At 42.9% G+C, this 21,664-nt stretch overlaps 1 protein-coding gene and 1 pseudogene across 9 annotated transcripts in view; one reads left to right on the forward strand and one right to left on the reverse strand.

Annotated features, from left to right (window-relative positions):
• TSPAN4 (tetraspanin 4) overlaps positions 1-21,664 on the reverse strand; it is a 796,820-nt gene that overhangs the window by 447,889 nt on the left and 327,267 nt on the right. The window lies entirely within an intron of this gene.
• LOC146357835 (U6 spliceosomal RNA) lies at positions 7,893-7,988 on the forward strand (annotated as a pseudogene).

A 21,664-nucleotide genomic window follows, 5' to 3' on the forward strand; every position in this document is an offset into this window, starting at 1 on the left:
AAGCACATGCCTAGGAGGGGTGTAGCACAGCTAACTCCCATTAAAGCTAATAGGAGCGAAGCACTCACAACAAGAGCACAGAGCTAATGTGCTTTCACACCAGGTTTAGGGGAGGGACGTGCTTGCTGTTTTCCTCTGACACCTTTCGGGACAGTCCGTCGCCACTGTTCGCTTGGAGAAAATGAAATGTAAGAGAAATGCCAATTAGCTGAAGCTGTTCACATTTTAACATCATTCAACAAGCTCTCAGCAGCAGCACTGCGCACTGATGCCTCGGCTGGCCCTAACAAATAAGCCTGGCTGAATGCATTAGGAACCTGCAATTCCAGTGAATACAACAGCTAAAAGGAAAACCAGGAGAGCCAAAAGAAAAGGAGGAAAAGCACCCCGCAAAAGAAGAAATTTGCAAGAAAGGAGGGGGAAAAACATGAGGGTGACTGGAAAGGATCAGGAGCATGTGTTCTCCACTGGGGATGCACAGCAAACATTCTCTCCTCGGGGAGGAACACATGCCTCAGCTACCAGAAAGGGATGGAATTGCTCCCAGCTGGGTTAGCTGCATGTGACATTCACAGCAATTCAGAATGCACTGCGTGTGATACTTGCTGGGTGACATCAGCAATACACCAGTCTCACCCTTCTTTAACCCTGAGGCTCATGTGTACATTTCCAGCCTGCATTCCATCTATCAATACATGTGGGATGTGCATGGTTGAGGAGCTAGGCTGACTGGACCAAGCAGTGGCATGGGGTTAAATCCAGCCCGAGCGTAAACTGGCCAAATCATCCACCTATTTCATCTGCAAAACGAGCAATGCTTCCTCCACCACCTGTTACAAGGCACCATCACTTCATGACAGGAAAGAGCACTTTGTAAAAAAGATGCACCATTTGCATTTTAAATCCCAAGCTGTTCAAATCAAACCACATAGCTGAGAAAACTTTAAGGAGCCTCTTAGAAGTATTGTATTATCATACTCAGAGTCCATTAGCAAATGTTGGGAGCTATACAAGGGCATCACATTATTTGCTTCAAAAGGCTTAGCCTCTGAAAAACCATAGGAAAGCCATCTGGAAGTCCATTGTAGAGCACAGTGGGAGAGGCAGAGGACAACAATAATTCAGAGCTTTCAAGACAAGATTAAAACTATAGTAATGGACTGTGTTCTGCTTTTGTAAGTAAAGCTTCTTTAATGGAAAGGAAGCAGAATGTTCTCTGATTTAGCATGATATTCCTTGCAATCTAGAATAATGTCATTTCTTGACAAAAAATTATACATGGCAAGAGTAAGTTCCATTATAAAAGTATTGTGTGTTAAAACCTGAAAACGTTTCAGGGAGAACTCCCATGGATGGAGGAGGCTGTGCTCTGTAGACAGTTGCCCTCCACATGTAGAAAGCGATGAGAACAGCTTGCTAGCAAGCTCATCTCCACTTCCCTTCCTCATATGCACAGTTTATACACAATAAGAATTACTGAATAGTGCTAGATACTCACAACCATCTTAATGACCGTACGTAATGTGTGAATGTATGTTCAGTGTAACATGTGAATATACCCTGAGTATGAGACATGATCCTTACATGTTCTTTTCCCACTACACAGAAAGTAAGAGCAAGGATCAGGGCCCTTGTGCTGCACTTCTGCTTTCAGAAAGGTGGTGTGAGGCCCTGATCCTTCTGCTCGCCACATCTGTGCATTCCATTCCTAGCCCTCCCAAATTCTGTGAGGATCAAACTGCCTGTTACTTTAAAGCTGTAGCCAGTTTTTCTTCTTCTTAAATGAAAAGTAAGCTAATGGGACCTCATATGGATCAGGACCCTAGAGGAGTGGGTAGGGAGCTTTAAGCTTTTGCCCCATACTTGCAATTTACATTACAACTGGATGCCTTTTTGACAATGTAAATTGGAAGCATGGGAGGGGGGGATCCAGATTGGGACCACAGCAGGGGTGGGGGAGGATTAAAGTTTCCCGCCTCCCATGCTAGGGTCTCATCTTGTAGCAACATGTAAGCTCACCTTGTGAGTTCCATTCCATAACTAAAGGAATAGGCCTTGCACATAGAAGCCCTCTGTAACAGAATTCCTCTGAATACCTTGGAGTACTGGCAGCATTCTAGCTTCAGAGTTCTGAGCATGCCCGGCATACATTTGCCAGCAGTTGCTGCCAGAGGTTTCACAGGGCAGAACAAAACTTAATAACTTTTGAACCGCTGCTCAGATTTTCAAACCAATGAAAGGCATTTGTCCTCAATAAAACTGAATAAAGTACATCAGTAGTTTTCACCAAATTTTGAAAGAAATGTATGATATGCCAAGCTGCAGCTTAGAGTAAAAAGGATAAATGTGTCAATTTTCAGCTCTTTTTAACTTGCTGTACCTGTGGCAAATTTTATTGGATTGGCTTGAAATTTGACACAATTTTAGACCTCATCTGGTACATGATGAATGTCAAATGTCACATTACTAGCTCAACAGGTGTCATTTTTATAAGCAGTACAATTTTGAGGCTTATAATGGCAGAATCTTTTTTTGCAACTTACCTTAACTAAAGGGGTACTTCTGCTTTTAATTCTAAACCCCTAATTCTGAAAACCATCCTCTTGCATAGTTTATCTTCAACTTCAGAATGCAATTTTATGTGCATTTCATAATAATTTTATCTGCTGTGACTGTAAGTTTTAAAACTTTTAATTCTGAAAACTGACTTCCTGCAACACTTATGTTAAGCTGCAGAGCATACTCAAGTTCATTTTAACCAGAAGTAAAACAATACAGTGGCTGGGTTCACACAACGAAACAGCCCACACTTGAGCATGGGTTGAGTATGGGTTGACTGTGGGTTGCCATTGAAGCATGGGTTGTTGCTGAACCATGGGTTGTTATGTTGTATGAACCCAGCCGAACTAACAAACCATGGTTTGTTAACCACAAACAACCCACAACCCAACCCAACAACCCAACAGCAAACCATGGATTCTCTTCATGGGTTGTTCATGGTTAACAAACCATGGTTTGTGGTCCTCCAAGCTCCCCCCTCCCCCCAGAGGAATCACCACTTTTATTTCTAATCTGTGACTGGAGATAACAGTGAGATCCAGCTTTGTGCACTGCTCATCATCCCAATTTTCCAAGCATCAGCCAAGTCCATTCGTATGCCGCTCACTACCCCAATTGGGACAGTGAATGATGTGCAAAGGGAACAGGCAAAATGTGTGGGCCGGATGATGCCAGAGGGAGGGGCTTCATTTTGCGCTCTGCCCCATGGCATCATCCAGTCCATCTCATTTGTCTGGGGTGGGGGGAAGGTGGCATCATCCAGCCCACCTCATTTGTCCAGGGTGGGTGAGAGGCAGCAATTCAGTGCCTGGACCAAATCAGGATCCTCATTCCTGCTTTAAGGTGTTGAAACCACTTTAAGTAGGCTGTTTTTATTCAGAGCCTCATGTGGCGCAGAGTGGTAGGCAGCAGTATTGCAACCGAAACTCTCCCCACGACTTGAGTTCGATCCCAGCAGAAGCTGGGTCTCGGGTAGCCAGCTCAGGTCGACTCAGCCTTCCATCCTTCCGAGGTTGGTAAAATGGGTACCCAGCTTGCTGGGGAAAAGGTAGTCACGACTGGGCAATGGCAAACCACCCCGCTATAGTCTGCCATGAAAACGTCAGCGTAAGCAGGCGTCCCTCTAGGGGTCAGTAATGACCCGGTGCTTGCACAGGAGGAACCTTTCCCACCTTTCCTTTTTTATTCTCATCCCCATATTATACCTGTTTTTATTATTGTCTTCATCATTCGTGGGTCTTAACCAAGGTATGCCCTTGGTTAAACTAAGTATGTTGTTGTTCAGTCGTTCAGTCGTGTCCGACTCTTTGTGACCCCATGGACCACACCAAGCCTTCCTGTCCTGCACTCTCTCCTGCAGCGTGCTCAAGTTCATATTCATTGCATCGGTGATGCTATCTAGCCATCTCATCCTCTGCCGTCCCCTTCTCCTTTTGCCTGCAATCTTTCCCAGCATCAGGGTCTTTTCCAGGGAGTTTTCTCTTCGCATTAGGTGCCCTAAAATATTTGAGCTTCAGCTTCAGTGTCTGTCCTTCCAAGGAGCAGTCAGGGTTGATTTCCTTTAGGATTGACTGATTTGACCTCCTTGCAGTCCAGGGGACTCGTAAGAGTCTTCTCCAGCACCACAGTTTGAAAGCATCAATTCTTCGGCGCTCAGCCTTCCTTATAGTCCAGCTCTCACAGCCATACGTTACTATTGGGAAAACCATAGCTTTGATTAGACAGACCTTTGTCGGCAAGGTGATGTCTCTGCTTCTTACTATGCTGTCTAGGTTTGCCATAGCTTTCCTCCCAAGGAGCAAGCGTCTTTTAATTTCATGGCTACAGTCACCGTCTGCGGTGATCTTGGAGCCCAAGAAAGTAAAATCTGTCACAGCTTCCATTTCTTCCCCTTCTATATGCCAGGAAGTGATGGGGCCAGATGCCATGATCTTCGTTTTTTAATGTTGAGTTTCAAACCAGCTTTTGCACTCTCCTCTTTCACCCTCAACAAGAGGCTCTTGAGATCCTCTTCGCTTTCTGCCATTACGGTGGTATCGTCTGCGTATCTGAGGTTGTTGATAATTCTCCCAGCAATCTTAATTCCAACCTGTGATTCATCCAACCTGGCGTTTCTCATGATGTACTCTGCATATAAGTTAAATAAGCAGGGCGACAATATACAGCCTTGTCGTACTCCTTTCCCAATTTTGAACCAATCCGTTGTTCCATGTCCGGTTCTTACTGTTGCTTCTTGACCCTCATACAGGTTTCTCAGGAGACAGGTAAGGTGGTCTGGTACTCCCATCTCTTTCAGAATTTGCCACAGTTTGTTGTGATCCACACAATCAAAGGCTTTAGCATAGTCATTGAATCAGTAAATCATATCCCGTATATTCATAAGGGATATGATTTAGGTCATACCTGAATGGTTTAGTGGTTTTCCATATGTTCTTCAATTTAAGCCAAAATTTTGCGATAAGAAGCTCATGATCTGAGCCACAGTCAGCTCCAGGTCTTGTTTTTACTGACTATATAGAGCTTCTCCATCTTTGGCTACAAAGGACATAATCAATCTGATTTCGATATTGACCATCTGGTGATGTGCATGTGTAGAGTTGCCTCTTGTGCTGTTGGAAAAGAGAGTTTGCTATGATCAGCGTGTTCTCGTGGCAAAACTCTATTAGCCTTTGTCCTGCTTCATTTTGTACACCAAGGCCATGCTTGCCTGTTATCCCGGTGATTTCTTGACTTCCTACTTTAGCATTCCAATCCCCTATGATGAAGAGGACATCCTTTTTTGGTGTTAGTTCTAGAAGGTGTTGTAGGTCTTCATAGAACCGATCAACCTCCACTTCTTCGGCATCAGTGGTTGGGGCATAGACTTGAATTACTGTGATGTTGAATGGTTTGCCTTGGATTCATACTGAGATCATTCTGTCATTTTTGAGATTGTACCCCAGTACTGCTTTTCCCACCCTTTTGTTGACTATGAGTGCTACTCCATTTCTTCTAAGGGATTCCTGCCCACAGTAGTAGATATAATGGTCACCTGAATTAAATTCGCCCATGCTCATCCATTTTAGTTCACTGATTCCCAAGATGTCGATGTTCAATCTTGCCATCTCATGTTTGACCACCTCCAGCTTACCTTGATTCATTGATCTGACATTCCAGGTTCCTAAACAATATTGTTCTTTACAGCATCGGATTTTCTTTTCACCACCAGACACATCCACAGCTGAGTGTCCTTTCGGCTTTGGCGCAGCCGCTTCATTCTTTCTGGCGCTACTTGGAAATACCCTCTGCTCTTCCCCAGTAGTATATTGGACACCTTCCGACCTGAGGGGCTCATCTTCCGGTGTCATATCTTTTAGCCTTGTGATACGTTCCATGGGGTTTTCTTGGCAAGAATGCTGGAGTGGGTTGCCATTTCCTTCTCCAGTGGACCACATTTTGTCAGAACTCTCTGCCATGACCTGTCCATCTTGGGTGGCCCTGCATGGCATAGCTAATGGCTTCACTGAGTTACGCAAGCCCCTTCACCACAACAAGGCAGTGATCCATGAAGGGGTAAACGCAGTATGCCCTTAGTTAAATAGGCATACTAAATCCTGATATCTTTCAGAATATGGATTTTCAGTGAAATCAGCAAATGGAGACCCTGCAGTATTCTACATTTTTGTATAATCTCAGCTGTCAAAAGGAGAAATTTTAAGGTATGTTTTGGATGAACAAAAAAATTGTTGGAAATGTGGGACTCCTGCTCCTGTTCTATGTTTTAAATCTCTGTAACTTTGTCATTCTTCATCCAAACTTTCTGAAATTTGTCCAGATTATACGCCTGCACCAGGAAGATTCTCCATGCCAAACGCCATGCATAACCACATGAAACAGCACTTCACGTGAAACCACACAAATGTACACAGAGGCATTATTTTATGATGGATAGAATTTTCAGGCTTTACAATGGTAACGTGCTGGGAAAGCCGGCTGACTTAACTGTGCAGCTACTCCCGCAGTTGTATGATAAAAAGTATAATAAAACTCTCCAGCTAAATAGGCAGTGCATCTTCTGATTATTGCATTACTCCAAGTGGTAGGCTTGCTTCCAAATATTCCAGAAATCGCTTCAGGGGCTGCAGTCCTGGGAGTAAGTCCCACTGAACTCAATGAACTAAACTGAATTAACTTAACAGGACTTACTTCTGAGTAGACATGTCAACCTCTCTGCTTGCCATGCAGGTGCTGATCCCTCCTGGCCCATCCTTCCCTACCAACACAGCCAAAGCGCCACATCTTTCATCTCTTCATCTTCCATTTTTATAACATCTCCGGCTTCCTTCCTATGTTGTAAGATGCTGTCACATGCTGTTGGAAGCCAGGAAGGCTAAAGGAAATATTTGTTCTGAGAGCAATTGTGATCACAGAGTTTTCCTCTGGATCAAGTTATAATCACTATGAGCAATGCATTCAAGAAATTTTGCTTAGAATTTTCTCTGCAGCCTGAAAGACAGACTTCCAGAATAAACCAAAAGGTATGCTACAGGGTTCCAACAAATATTCTGGCCTTGCTGACTAGATTAACCACTCAACCATGCTGATTTAGACATCCAGTCTCATTGTTTTTGCTTCATGCCCCAGGAATACAGAAACAGCCATTGACCTCTCATATGTGTGCTCCTTCTAAATAAACACTTTCATACATAAGTTATTTAGCTTTGTTTTGGACCCCAAGTTTAGCTAAAAGAAAAATTATTCATCTCTCAAGAGGCACTCCCTTATCTTATTATCTCAAACTTTTAATGACTTTATTTGAACTTAGCAACACAAAGAATGGGGGAAATGTTTAATTTGGCACATAACACTACGAACCGAATATTAGTATTGATGCATATTTAAGCAAGCAACAGCACCTCCCTTGCAAAATTGCAGTTTGCACATTTACCTAATTTGGACACAATTTCTGGTCAAAAGCAATAGGGATTGCATTTACCAAGGGAGTTTCTGCAATCAACAAAAGTGTGCTCTCCGACTGCATTTTATTCCCAGGACACTACTTCTACAAGCCTTAATACAGCACCAATAGCAAAATGTGCCATCCCCTCATTATGAATCTATGCCGTCTAGGAGGGAAAACCAGGAAGCATTGGATGCAGGCCTATGGTTACATTTTTTAAAAAGTTACAGCTGAGACAGAGATCAAATTGGATTTGATTTCCAATAGATGGCCTCTGCTACCAGCTGGAGAAGACGACCCTTGTCTCCTAGTTGCAATTAAAGCAGCGGGAACTTTCACTTAATTAAGATGGAGAAGCCATGGGGAGCTGCAAAGCAGAAGTTCAAAAATGCTCATGCTTGCATTGGTGGCACAAACACTAAAATTGGAATGATTAGCATAGCCCCTGTGCCAGGGTGACATACAAATCAATGAAGTGTTCCATAAGAATCCTGAGACATGTCTGCCTGGCACTGTTGTTATTTTTAGCCGCAAGGTGCAGTCTGTGCTGCTCTCTCAAACTTTTACAAGCATCTGTTTTTCTACTCTATTGTTCCCGCTTTTTAATGGAATAATTGCTTAGTAGCAACTGCTTATTTTTGTTTTTATTTTGCTGTTTCTAGATACCTTTACAGAATTTTTTTACAGTATAAATTGTTGTTAGCCACCTTAAGACCTCACGAGAATTATTAAAATGCACATAGCAACAGTCAAAGGTGGCATATGAACAGGCTTTCAGTCTGTAAACAACCTAAGAGAAAAATTACTATAAGGAAAAAAATTAAATGTCCTATTTCCCATGACTGGGACCTCCTCTCTCATTGCTTCACCAGTTTTCTCTCTTGGCAATGTTTACATATATTGAGCTGGATCCTGTGTTGGCCATCCACCAGCAGAAACCATTGGCAGAGTGGATTTCCCCTCTGCCTGCAGCCCCGCCCCTCCAAATCTGCTCCATAGGATTAGGGGGCCCTCTGGGGCAGATCTCAAGGGTGCACAGGGGGCTACAGGGGGGAGGAAAGCAAGGGGAAGTCCCCTCACATGACACTGGAGTTAACCCACAGTAAGCACACATTTAATTAATTAATTAATTAATTAATTATTACATTTATACCCCGGCTTTTCACCTCTTGCAAGGAACCCAAGGTGGCTTACACAGTCCTTCTCTCAATTTTATCCTCACAACAACCCTATGAGGTACATTAGGCTGAGAGTCAGTGACTGGCCCAAAGTCACCCAGTCAGCTTCATGGCTGAATGTGGACTAGAATCTGGATCTCCTTTCCAGTCCAGCACTCCAACCACTACACTAGACTAGCTCTATAGAATTGCTTCAAGTCAAGCCCTGCTTTATAAACTGGTTGCTTCACTTGTATTTTTTAGCTGTACACCTCTAATTTTTAAGTGCAATTCTAGAAATATGAAGTGTGAATGGGTTACAAACAAATACAGGTACTCTCATCTGAGGGCTTGATTAGCTGCGATTACCTGTTAACACTCCGTGGCAAACTCGAGCTTGTGACCACACAATGTCTGAATCACAGAGGGTAGAAAGCCATTGGCTTCCAATTATCAAACTGAATGATTTTTCAGAACCCATCTTTTGGGAAAGCAAAGCTGAATAAGCTTGCTTCAGAGCCAAATCAGATGTGATATCAGGAGAACTTCCATGATCCGATCTTAAAAATAAAAGATACATTACATTTATTACATTTGTATATGCCCAATAGCCAAAGCTCTCTGGCTGGTTCACAGCTTGGTAAAATATAATCTAAAACTTTTAACATTCAAAAATGTAAAACAAGTTAAAAACAAGTTTAAAACAACTGACAATAAAACTACCAGGACCTGTTAAAAACCTGAAACACCCCATCATAGGCTGTCAAATGCCTGGAAGTAAAGGAAAATCCTTACTTGGTGCTGAAAAGATGATATTGTTGGCACCAGACAGACCTCACTGGAAACAGTGTACCTCAGTCGGGAGCCACCACTGAGAAGGCAGAGGGCCTTCTTGGGGGTGCCTCCCCCTGACTGTGGAATGCAGCTGTACAGTGTGTGTGTGTGTGTGTGTGTGTGTGTGTGTGTGAATCAGATTGGGGCCATAGTGCTTTGGAAAGGGGATTCAATCACTTACCCCTATGCCATTTTGCTGATTTAAAATAGTCCCCTTGCCAAAAGTGCTATTTGCCTTGTGGGTATCTGTATGGTTTTCCCTGCTGGATAACTAGCAGCTTCTGGAAGATTACTTAAATCAGAAAAAAGATATGGGGGTAGGGGTGGAAGGATTAAATTCCCCTCCCACAGGGCCACAATCTTTCCCCTGAAGATTGGTTTAATAAAATGCACAGGACCTGATCATGGATCGGGGAGTGTCACATCTAGTTTAGCCACACAGTTAGTTACACCAGGCAGTCATACATTTCCCAGTATTAATTCATGCTGAAAAGGAGATTCCAGTAGACCTTAATCTTGTCTATGTTCCTTAACTGCCCCCCTCCTTCACCAAACACACACATGTAGTTTAGCATCCCGCTTACTACAGATGTAAGTAGGATCCCTGTGTTCAAAGTCTGCATTTCCCCCCAACAAAACATATGCAACACACACACACACACACACACACACACACACACACACCAATGAATCTGTCTTCTCTCTCCCCCTCGATACTGCGGCCTTTATTTTAGCTGCCACTAAAATTTGATGGTTTGTTTTTATATTATGAGCTTGACTCACACTGAAAACTTCTTTATGTCTTCTTTTACTGCTTATGCAGAGCTAACTGAAAACAATGTATTTCATTTGGTGCCAAACCTTCCCCCTTCTTCTCTCTCCCCACCTCACAGGTTTAGGTTAATCTATACCTTTTTGTCTATACTGCATATTCTAGTCCTGTTCAGGCCTGAATTATCTGATCTCAGAGGATACAGAGGAGATATCAATTTTCTTCAGTCACCCTCAGCCCCTTCTGCTTGGTTCAGAAGCCCTGTTCTGGCATGAGAGCTTAAAGTGCGTGGAGGGCTGGGAATCCTGATAAGGGGCCATTATTGTGCAGAGAGAGTAGGGATGGTGCAAGCACCTGATTCTGTCCAGCAGGGGCATCGTTAGAGGGGCCACCTGGGCATAGGCCCCAGATCTTTGTTGAGCTGTGCCCCGGATCTTTTGAGCTGTCCTAATTGCTATGTTTCTTTACATTTTCCCATTGACTTGCATTGGAAAACAGAAACAGTCATAACATTTTTATTTTGAATGCTAAGTATATGAAATCTGGAGAGCTGGTAGCCCCCATGGAGCTGTTTGAACCTGCCCAATTTCAGACAGTTAGGTCTAGTGGCTTTTGTGCTAGTCACAGGTACAATTTGCTATTTTCAAGAAAATCTGTCAAAGCAAAGAGCTATATTTTTGTGTGCTTCTACATAAGTGCATTGAGTTTGGGGACCTGGCAGCCCCTATATAGATGACAGAATGTGCCAAATTTCAGACAGTTATGCCTAGTGGCTTTTGTGCTATCCACAGGTAAAAATTGCTTTTTCCAAGAAAATCTGTCAAATCAAAGAGCTATATATTTTTTTGTGCTTCCACATACATGCATGGAATTTGGTAACCTGGCAGCCCCTATGGAGCTGACTGATCCTGCCAAATTTCAGGCAGTTAGGTCCAGTGGCTTTTGTGCTAGCTATGTGTAAAGTTTCCTTTTCTCAAAGACTAAAACAATAAGTAAAAACTGCCAAGTCACCCAGGGGATTAGAGATCCTCATCAGAAGGTATTTAAGGTGACCATCAGGAGGTCACTATCCTTAATCTCTGGTGTAGGTTTTTTTTTGAGGTGCAAACCCCCCCTCTCCCCCTACTTTTCTGCTCTTACATGCCCATTGTTGGGAGCTTGCTTGCAATGAAATTTTGAAGAGGGAGAAGGAAGGGAAGAAAGAGCTTCATGTGAAATACTGGTATTTCACACAGCACCTGATTTTACTGCCCCAAACTGGAATCTTTGGCTTCTGCAGAAGTTTAGTAGCTTCAGTACAGCAAAGGATCCAATCAGCCTCCACAAACTTCTTTCTCCCCTTCCACTTTAATTTCTCCAAAATAGCTGTAGGACTCAAATCATTTCAAAAGGAGGGTTAGGACTATGTGGCGTCATGATCGAGGAACTGCTAAGGCTTTTAAATAGGTTCTACAGTTTAAAAAAAGCTAGAAAAAGCCTTGCACCACCTCACCTCATAAAGTTAATTTAAGTACATGCAATCCTTACAAACCCCTCACAGCCTCCTAAATTCCTTTGAAGTACTACTTCTGAAAGGAGCCACTTGGCTTAGGGAATTCTCTCTACCCCCCCCCTCACATTTCCAATCACCATTCTTCTTTTCTTCTTCCCTCCCCCATCCTGTTCTTTCTTCCTCTTCTTTATTCCACCCAGAGCATATCTTGAGGAATTCTTGAAGAGGGTTCTCTTCGGTGGGCAAAAGAAATTCTGAACTGTATCTGACTTTATACAAACAGACAAGAGGGTTGGGTTTTCTCCTTCTCCTCACTCAAGCCTTTGAGAAAAGTGGGTTCACATGGTTGCAGAGAAACAAATCTGGGGCCGTTTTGTTTGTCAGCTGCCATTATCCAGCAATAGGAAGGGCTGTAGCTCAGCGGTAGAGCACGTGCTTGGCATGCAGAAGGCCCCAGGTTCAATCCCCAGCATCTCCAGGGAGGGCTAGGAAAGAACCCTGCCTGAAACCCTGGAGAGCCACTGCTGCCAGTCAGTGTCAACAATACTGTGCTAGATGGACCCAGGGTCTGACTCAGTACAAGGCAGCTTCCTATGTTCCTCTGAACAGAAAGCTTTAATAAAAATACGAGTTTTTGGTTTGATTTTTAAGTGGAGGGAAGATAAATACTGCTCATTTATACAATCCTATGTATGCCTACTCAGAAACCCCATTATGTTTAATGAGGCTTACCTTGAGGAAAGTGTGCATAGGATTCCAGCACGAGTTACTTTTGCAGGGAGGTTTGCACCTTGATGTTCTGCATGCTTACTCAGAAATAAGTCCTGAGTGGTGAGCATGGTACTGCAGGCTTAATACAGTGCCTACCCAATTCCATCTAATGAACTGACTACCCTTTCAGCTCAGTCCTATGCATGTTTTGTCATTTGTGGTTTTTTAAATTTTGCATGAACTCTAGCTTCAGTGGTGAGGGAAAGGCACTTAGTACATGCTCAGAGTTTCTCCATAAATGAGCTCTAGTTTTGAAAACAGACTCACTGGCTGAAACCTGGTGAAGTCTTGGCACAAATGAAGTTATGGGGAGGAAGATACATTGAGAGCTTGTGCATAACAAGGAGGAGGTAGAGGAGAGTTGCACAAAACTGGAGATCTGATTTTATGGAGAGTTGCTGGAGGATGGTAGGATGCAGAGGGATGGTTGCACAGAGGGGAATAGAATTGGTCGGGAGAGAATGTAAGTGCTCAGTGGTGAAAGAAAAGCATTCTGCATATGCTCAGAGGCACTCTATATTTAAGAACATACGAAGAGCCATGCTGCATCAGACCAAGGTCCATCTAGTCCAGCATTCTGTTCACACAGTGGCCAACCAGATGCCCACAGAAAACCCACAATTAGGACATGAGTGCAATAGCACCTTCCCACCCATGTTCCCCCACTGCTTATACTGGTGAAATGTAAATAATTTCTAGTCATTCTAAATTTCCATGCATGTATATCCTTCAGAAACTTTGGGAGACACTTCTAATGACCCGTGCATTTTCATACAAATTTACCCAAAAACTATTGGGGAAGGGGTGAATGGAAGGGAAAGCAAATCACTCCCTCCTTCAAATGGGAGAACTCCCCTTCCACATGAACTGCTGCATCTATCCTTCTGAAAATTTCTTATTAAGGGACAACTAAGGCTATCTGTAATTTTCAGAACAATGGTCCACAAGAAAAAAAGGAAGATAAGTATGTCCTCTTTTGGAGACCTCAAAATGTCAAGGCCATCCTTGCACAAAAACCCTTGTGGCTATCATTCTGAAATTTGGAGACATGATCTCTGATGGGGCAATGAATCCTGAAATGTTTATCCAATTCTTCCAAGTAATAAAAATGTTATTGGCAGTTCCCTTTAAAAGAAAATCAAAATATAAACCCTGCACCTATTTTTCTGACATTGGGCAGGTGTAATCCCCTTCTAGGGAGCTACTATGCCTGAAATGATCATCCAGTTCTGATAATAAATAATAAATAATAAATAATAAATAAAATGGTGATCGCAATTTGCGTATGTGTGAAAAATGCGCATTTTGCAAATGCACATATTTGCATATGCAGAAATGTGCATTTTTGTGAATGTGCACATATGTGCGAAAATGCACATTTTGGTGGAAATTCGCATTTTCACACACATGCAAATATGCGCATTTGCAGATATGTGCATTTTTGCAATCGCCATTTTATTTTTCAAAACATTGTGACCGTGGAGCTCGATGAGGCCACCAGGGTGAGTATGCGCTGCTCACTGAGTGTGAGAGGGGCTTGAGTGCAGTCCGGGGACTAGTGAACAGGGGCAGAATCAAGGGATAAATTCTTGAAAGGCCTAAACAAAACCACACTCATAGAGAGTCTAACTTTGAATCTTTTGTTGATAACTCCAGGCTACATGGTCGAGGCCTATCAAGATCAAGGGAAGAGTAAACCCAGACACACAAGGAGTTCTGTGCCACCACTTTCACATTGGTAACTCTACATTGCATGCGTCCAGGCAGAGGAAAGTCCAATAGTCATAGATCAAACCCAGCTTGCCAGTACGCTGAGCTGACAACAAACAAAGACACACAATCCACAGCAAACAAGAGCTGAAGTCTATGAAAAGCCTCACAGTACTTTTCATGGCAAGTCTTTAGCAATCCAAAGTTCCAATAAAGGGACAGTTCATGTGCAGAGTGCCTCCAACAGTCCAGACAATGATGGATCCAAACAGAGAAGGATTCAGGCAATGAAGACAAGATGTTCCTAGCAAAGGCTCTTCGCCTTTGCATCAGCTTAAAAGGGAAGGCATGACTGTAAGACACACACACCCCAGATCCCTTGATAGACAAGGGCCTTTAGCCTTTCAGCAAAGTCCCTGTCTAAATAGGCGTCACTGCTCAGCCCTCCAGCAGTGATGCTTCAACCTGAGCAAACTTTTTGCAATCCCCACCCCACCTCTGTCAGGTTGTCATGGAGAGCTTCCAGCCTCCCTGCCTGCCAAGGCCATACCAGCAGGTGGACAGACAGGGAGTTGGGTGACTCCCCCTGGCTCTGCCCTGAGAACACTGACAGAGATAAGCTCACACAGATTCTGACATTCCAGAGGCTGCTTAAGCCCTTCCAGGCTATTTCTATTCAAATCTTGGCTATAACCTACAAGGCCCAGTGCAGTGCTGAAGCTAAGCCCTGAGAGTGGCCAGATTTCCAACCTGCGGGATGAACCCTGAGATCCACCAACTGGAACAAGGTGCAAAACAGTAGCCCAGGCAGGCAGATATACACTAAGAATTAAGGAACAGGTTGCCTTTGAGCACATGTTCAGCCCAGGAATTTGTGATCAGTACCAGAACCAAGCTCACAAGTCCTTTCACACAAAAATCCACTCCTGGTTCCCCCCCCCCCCCGCCAAGTCTTCTTTTACAGCAACCTAATTTGGGAAGGGAAAGTTTTTTAGTTGTTGCTATTGTTAGACAATTGGGAGTCAGAAACCATTGACAATCTACTGCAAATCACCCAGAGATCTACCAGTAGATCCCAATCTACCTTCTGCCCATCCTTGCCCTAGAGTGAGCAGCTGAAAAAAGCAGAAATTGTTTGTTTAGCATGTTGTTCGAACCCAGGAACTTGGCTTGTTGCTCCCAAACAAGCTAGGATACGTACGCCAAGTGTAAACCCTAGGTTACGATGCTGGCTTATAAAGGGAGCAACAAGCTAGGTTCAAATGACATGCTAAGCAAACCATTTCTGGTTTATTCAGCTGCTTGCACTAATGGAGGAGCCAAGCAGGAACAAGCAGGAGCAAACAGGCTGCATGCACCAACATGCAGTTTCCTAATATCCTGCCTTACTGTCTTGTGCGAACACGGACACTGTTTAATTAATTTGCTTTACCATACTCAGGCTAGTACCGCATATTTTATTATCCATATCCAGCACTGAATCTAGTCTATCTACTTTTAAACCACATATGTCTCATTTTTGGGGGGTTACGCTAGTGGTCTTAACTTTTGTTAGGCAGTTCTATGTGACTGAACAAAGGAATGATTAGTAGCCCGAGTTAAACATGCTGTGTACATGGAAATATTATTTACCACGTTGTAAGGTACTGCCACCAGATACACCACCAATCACCATTTATTTTAAACCTATGGATGGGGCAGAAAGGTACAATCTCACTCCTTCACAGTCTGTAGAATCTACATACCATGAAGTTTGTGTGAAGCAGCCAGTTTCATCTGAAGTGCTATAAAATGTGTTTTCCTTCACCGAGGTGTCTAAAAATGCTTTTGACACTTAAGATAACCTTCCCAGAGTTGAGCCCCTAGAATCTAGGTGCTTTTATAAGTATTAATAGTTTGATCTAGTGGCTAGATCAAACAAACAATCGACATTTATAAAAGCTTTTTGCAACAGGGCATGCCACAATTAAGATAGGAAAGATAAGCTTTACAAGGTTGCATTGGCAAGTCAATTAAAATTAGAATGTAGAAACAGAATAGATTAAAATGTCCAGTATATTCTATCAACTAAATATAGCAGTATGAAATGACTTTGTGTTTTGCTTTGAAAATATGATCCAAAATGCAAATAGGAAAAAAAAAAACCCGTAACTGATGTAGTGGTAGTGATTGTTTCCTTAGCATGGAGCAAGAAATGGCAAATGTGAGAAGTGAACTACCACTATAGGAAAGAGTCCTGAATCTTTCTCACAGATTATTAAATGCAGACATGTATACCCAGATCCCTCCATGACAGCTTTTGACACACTTGGATACAATTTGGCTCTACATTACCTCATATGAATTGTACTGATCAATATTGACTGGAAATGCATTATGATTAAAACAGTCCTCTTTGGTATACATTCAGTTAATCCACTTCTGCTCTATATCCTTCACTGTACTGCCTTGTCTCTGCTGGGTCTTCTCAGAGCCAGTGGAGCCAGGGTAAAATTAGGAGCTATGTGACCTAGAATCTGACTGTGACATTGCGCTCCACTAACTTAAATATAAAAATGGTGCCTTATCCCTTTATGCTGGAGATTGTACAGCTGGTAACTCGCGTATCATCACGTATCTCTTGAAACAGCCTCCATTTGATGTCTTAGCCCCACCACTGTAACATGTAGCAGTCACCGCAGCCCTATTCAAGGCATTATTCCTCATGAGATTAATAATTTTGTGAGGGGGGAGAGTGGAGCTGTGTCCATTGGTCACATCCCCACTGTCATGTTCCTGTGGAACACCCCTCACACTGTGCATATATCGGGGCACATCTGTAGAGGCCAGCCTGCTCTTCATGCCTAGGTGTCCCCCATAATTCAGAACTTGATTGCACCGGGTTCAAAATCATGGTTGGGGATGGGACCCTACACATATTCAGCATGCTTCTCTCTACAGATGTGACCCACAATGCATGGATAGGAGGGTGAGAACACAATGGCTGGGATGGAGCCAGTAGCCACAACCCTGCTCTCCACCTCACACACTTGTTAATCATGAGAGAGATAACACGCAAATAGGGCTCATGTCATAAGTATCTCCATATGACTGCAAACCTCCACCAGCAACATGTAATAGATGCTCATGTACTGCAGAAGTACACTATGGTGGCTGGCTGTATGCATCACAGCGGCAGGCTAAGCTTTTTCAGAGATCTCTAACATATAGACCAGCCCTCAGTGTTATAAAATAACTGAGCAGAAGTGTACAAGCCTTGGTTATTGTTCCATAACATTAAATACAGTGAAATTATAGCATGCTTATGTACTACATACGACAGAGCTTGACATTTTCACTGCTAATGTCGCCCACAGCTTAAGGTTTTCCCCCAATAAATCAGGCAAGCTCCTTCCCTCTGCGTTCAGACAAGGTTAGAGGCTTATAAGATTTATTTTATGAAGCGATGTCAAAATTGTAACATATCACCCACAGTTATTGAAAAGTTTAAAAAGCTCTTAATCTAAGAAGCCAAAAATTCTGTAAGCAAGGCAGTTTGCATGTCATGTATGCACCCTTAATCTATGGTTTCTGCATTTCTTCTGGGAGCATCCATGCACTTGAACAGCTGCATGACAGGCAGAAATTCAACAGGTAAAGCTCTCTCCATCTCTATACTAGAAGACTACACTTGTTGAAATTTTCCCTGACACACAACTGTTAAAAGCACATGAGTCCTGCCAGAAAAAGGTGGCGACTTTATTTACAGCTCTCTCTTTTACTGAGCTACTTTGATTTCTGTGTTAGAACCTATCACCCCATTAGATAAAAATGTGCATTTTAATTATTGTTTTCAAGAACATTCCTGAAAAGGCCTAGTTGTCTCCTTTTTTAACATATCATTAAGAACTTGCTTTTGATTCATTTTTCCTATGTGAAAAGCAAAGAGGAATTAAAGTGTAACGACTCTCAGACTCACCATCTGACATCATGTGATCTAACTCAGCCTGCTAATAATAAGCCTAAGTTTATGAGGCATGGAGGTGTTTTTATATATCAGCCTAGCTCTGTCAGCTTACACAGCTCTTCCTTTACCTCTGCTGCCATATTAAATCATTTGTCTTTATAAGCAGTGGTGGTATAAGGCCTGAGCAATGAGCTATAAGGGGGGAAAGGATATTAAAACATAGAATGGAAGGTCAAAGCATGACAGCTTACTCTGAATTTTTACTAAAGAATTTGACAAGAGTAGTATAATATACAGTTCATTGCCTAAAGTGCCTCACCTGCATGGGACAGTGGTCTGCATCTAGTGTTAGGCCTGAATATACTATAGCCTTGAGGTACAATTCAGAGCTGCCCCCTTCATCTCAATCAGCAGAGACTTTTATGTGCTTAAATGATATCCTGAGACCATAATCCTAATATCACTGCAGTCTCTAATTTGTTTTGGTGTGGCAGCACTGCAGGTACAGGAGTGTCTAGGCCAGAGTGTGTGAATATGAGAAAGACAGCAGCAGTTAACCGAGGAACATTCATTGCCTATGAAAGAGGTTATATTGGGGCGATGGTTGGAGCTGGCAGTTAGAGGCACGATAGATAACTTTCCAATAGCATGGGAGTCTGAAAATGGAGGAACAAGCACCCCCTTGGCCCACTGCTGAAAATGGTTCCCTCAAAGATGACAATTAATATGAGATTTTTAAAAAAAAACTGCATCCAAAACCACAGGGCAAAATATATTCTGTTCCTTGAAGAGTACAATCTGATGATGATGATGATTTCTTTAGGTTGTACACAGCCGTCTATAAATATTACACTAATGGGAATGAGCAGTACAATTACTGGGGTATTCATGGGGAAGACCCATACTATGTTCCTTAACTGAAAGTAACTCAGTGTGATGGTAATTTCTACAATATTATCTGCTGGTGTTTGCCTCATAATTTACAACAGAGTTCAGCTGAAGTACAATATAGACTCAGTGTAAGCACTAGGCAGAGAATTTGAATTATTACTAACCTATCCATTATTTCCAGTTACATAACCTGCTTGAGGAGTTCAGACCTAACATTACTATATAGTGCCATCAAAGGGTGTGTGTGTGTTGTCATGGCTGTAATGGACATTCAGCTTTGGCCAAAGAGACTCCATTTTAAGTTAGTGGCCATAATAAGATTAGGGCAAGAATGCAAGGCAGAATACTTATTGAAAGGCTTTTGCTTGGAAAGAAGGTGAAGAATAACAGGATGTAGTTTGTGGGTTTCTCTAGTTTCCTACAGAGCTTGTGGTCAAGCTAGCGTTTTCCTATAATCTGTTGTGACCTTTATGAACTTACGTCTAAGCTTTAACACATTATTGCTTTGTATGAGAAACCGCAGTGGTGAATAGCAAATACAGGAGGGGGGGAGCATGGAGGAATGTGGTTTAGCATATACCGTTATCAACTATAACAGAGGATTGAAAGTTCCGTTCTGTGTCACTCAAATGTTTGAGGTGAACCATTGCGATGTCAATACTCCATCCTGAATAAAGCTTTTTGCAAGTGCAGACCATGTTAGTGTGGTCCTTGAAAGTCCAGCTAAGCTGCTGACCATGACAGTGTGTATACACGCACATATTCCCCAATCCACACTCCTAAACTTTGTTCCTGTCAGGGTTGGATCGGAGCCCATAGAGCCCCAAAGCAGTTCTGATTCTGAGGAAGAGACAGAAACCGTGGGAGAGGAACCTGCGTGCTGTCCAGAGGCGCTGCCGGAGGGAGAGCCCCTCCCTGAGAGTGGTAGCGACCCTGGCAGGCAGGGGGAGGGACAACTGGAGCTTCGGGATGCTAGGCGCCAGCGCAGGGACAAGCAGGAGATGGAGGGCGCCAAGAGGAGGTGCTCAGCCCACTTGGCGCGATGTCAACAGCTGCGCCCCAATGCCCCACACAAAAGGGGTGGACTTTCACCTCCTAGCCCTTAAGTTCAGAGGCTTCCTGCCTTTTCCCTCCAAAACGGAGACCAACTGATTCCCTAAGGCTAGAAACCCCTGATAGGCAGCTCTCTTAAGTTTCCCTCATTAGGCTCAGGCAATTAGCATCTGTAAGCATCATTAGGTTGAATGGAAATAAAGCCTTGGAAAAGAGCCCTATCATCTGTGTGTTGATTCTGGCTACTTGAGGATTTCAGAAGGCAGCAAGGGTGCTCTCGACAGTTCCAGTGCTTTTTTCTGAGAATGTAGATCTGTTGTACATTTTCTGCTTTATGATTTTTAAAATTTTATTCTGCATATGGGTTTTAACTAATTTCATTCTGGAAATCTTTTCCCAGTAATTCTATTTTCTTGTGATTGTGGTGAGAGCCAGCGTTGTGTAGAGTGTTGGACCAGGACTCGAGAGGTCTGGCTTCTAGCCCCACTCAGCCATGAAGATCTCTTGGTGACTTTGGACCAGTCACTAACTCTCAGAACCAAACTAAAAGTTCTGCCGAGCAAACATGGTGGAGCCATGTGTGCTAGTTTTCTTTACCTCTGTGTAAGTGAGCATGGCCCCAACTCAGATCAGGGCTGCAGCACTCCAGTCGGGAGAGTTTAAACCCTTCCCCCTCACCTGTTAAAAAAAAGGGGAGGAGCTCTGTTGCCTCCAGTTGGAGTCAATGGAGCATTTTCTTCTTATTTTTAATTTCCCCCGCAGGGGGTGGGGGTGGAATTCCGTGAAAAAAAACAGGTGAGGGGGAGCAGTTTAAACCCCCCTCCCAGAACGCCATTGTCCCAATCTGAATCAGGGCCACATGCACTTACACAGTTGTAAAAACACTAGCATGCGTGGCTCCACCATGCGTGCTAAACAGATCATTTAGTTTGATCCTCAGCCTAAACTACTTAACAAGGTTGCTGTAAGGATAAAATGTAGAGGAGGAGGACCTTCAAAGCCACCTTGGGTGCCTTGCAAGAGGAAAAAAGGTGGCATATAAATGTAATAAATAAACAAACAAACAAGCAAACAAATAAATAAATAATGGCTTTGAGTTAAGGTATATCTTCAAAGGTGCACTGAATTACTTTTAAATAAATCTGCTTTCTGAATGTTCATATGCAGATTTCCAACCTGCACTAAAAGCAGTTCTTTTCTTAAAGCAACACGCACTACAAGTGAAAATTAATGCTTACAATTATGCTCTGCTTGGGCCTATTGTGAAAAAAATCATATGAAGTAAATACTTTAACCATTCTTTTTTATTCTATGGTAAATTTGCTTTTGCTATTCTGCCTTGGGAGACTAGTGCCTGGCCAGTAAAGTAATAAGAAATATTTCATTCATATGACTAACGTTTTTGAAATATCTTTTCCATATTATGACCTTGACATCTACAGAGATGCAAGTATTTCAGGATTATCTGGGTCTAGAAACTGCTGCTGTTGCACCATCTACAAATTAAGTGTTGGGGTGATGTCAAGACGTGGTTTCTTAC

Source organism: Heloderma suspectum, chromosome 1, assembly GCF_057233095.1.
Source record: "Heloderma suspectum isolate Gila_16-S chromosome 1, 16-S_ref, whole genome shotgun sequence".
Lineage (NCBI taxonomy): Eukaryota > Metazoa > Chordata > Lepidosauria > Squamata > Helodermatidae > Heloderma > Heloderma suspectum.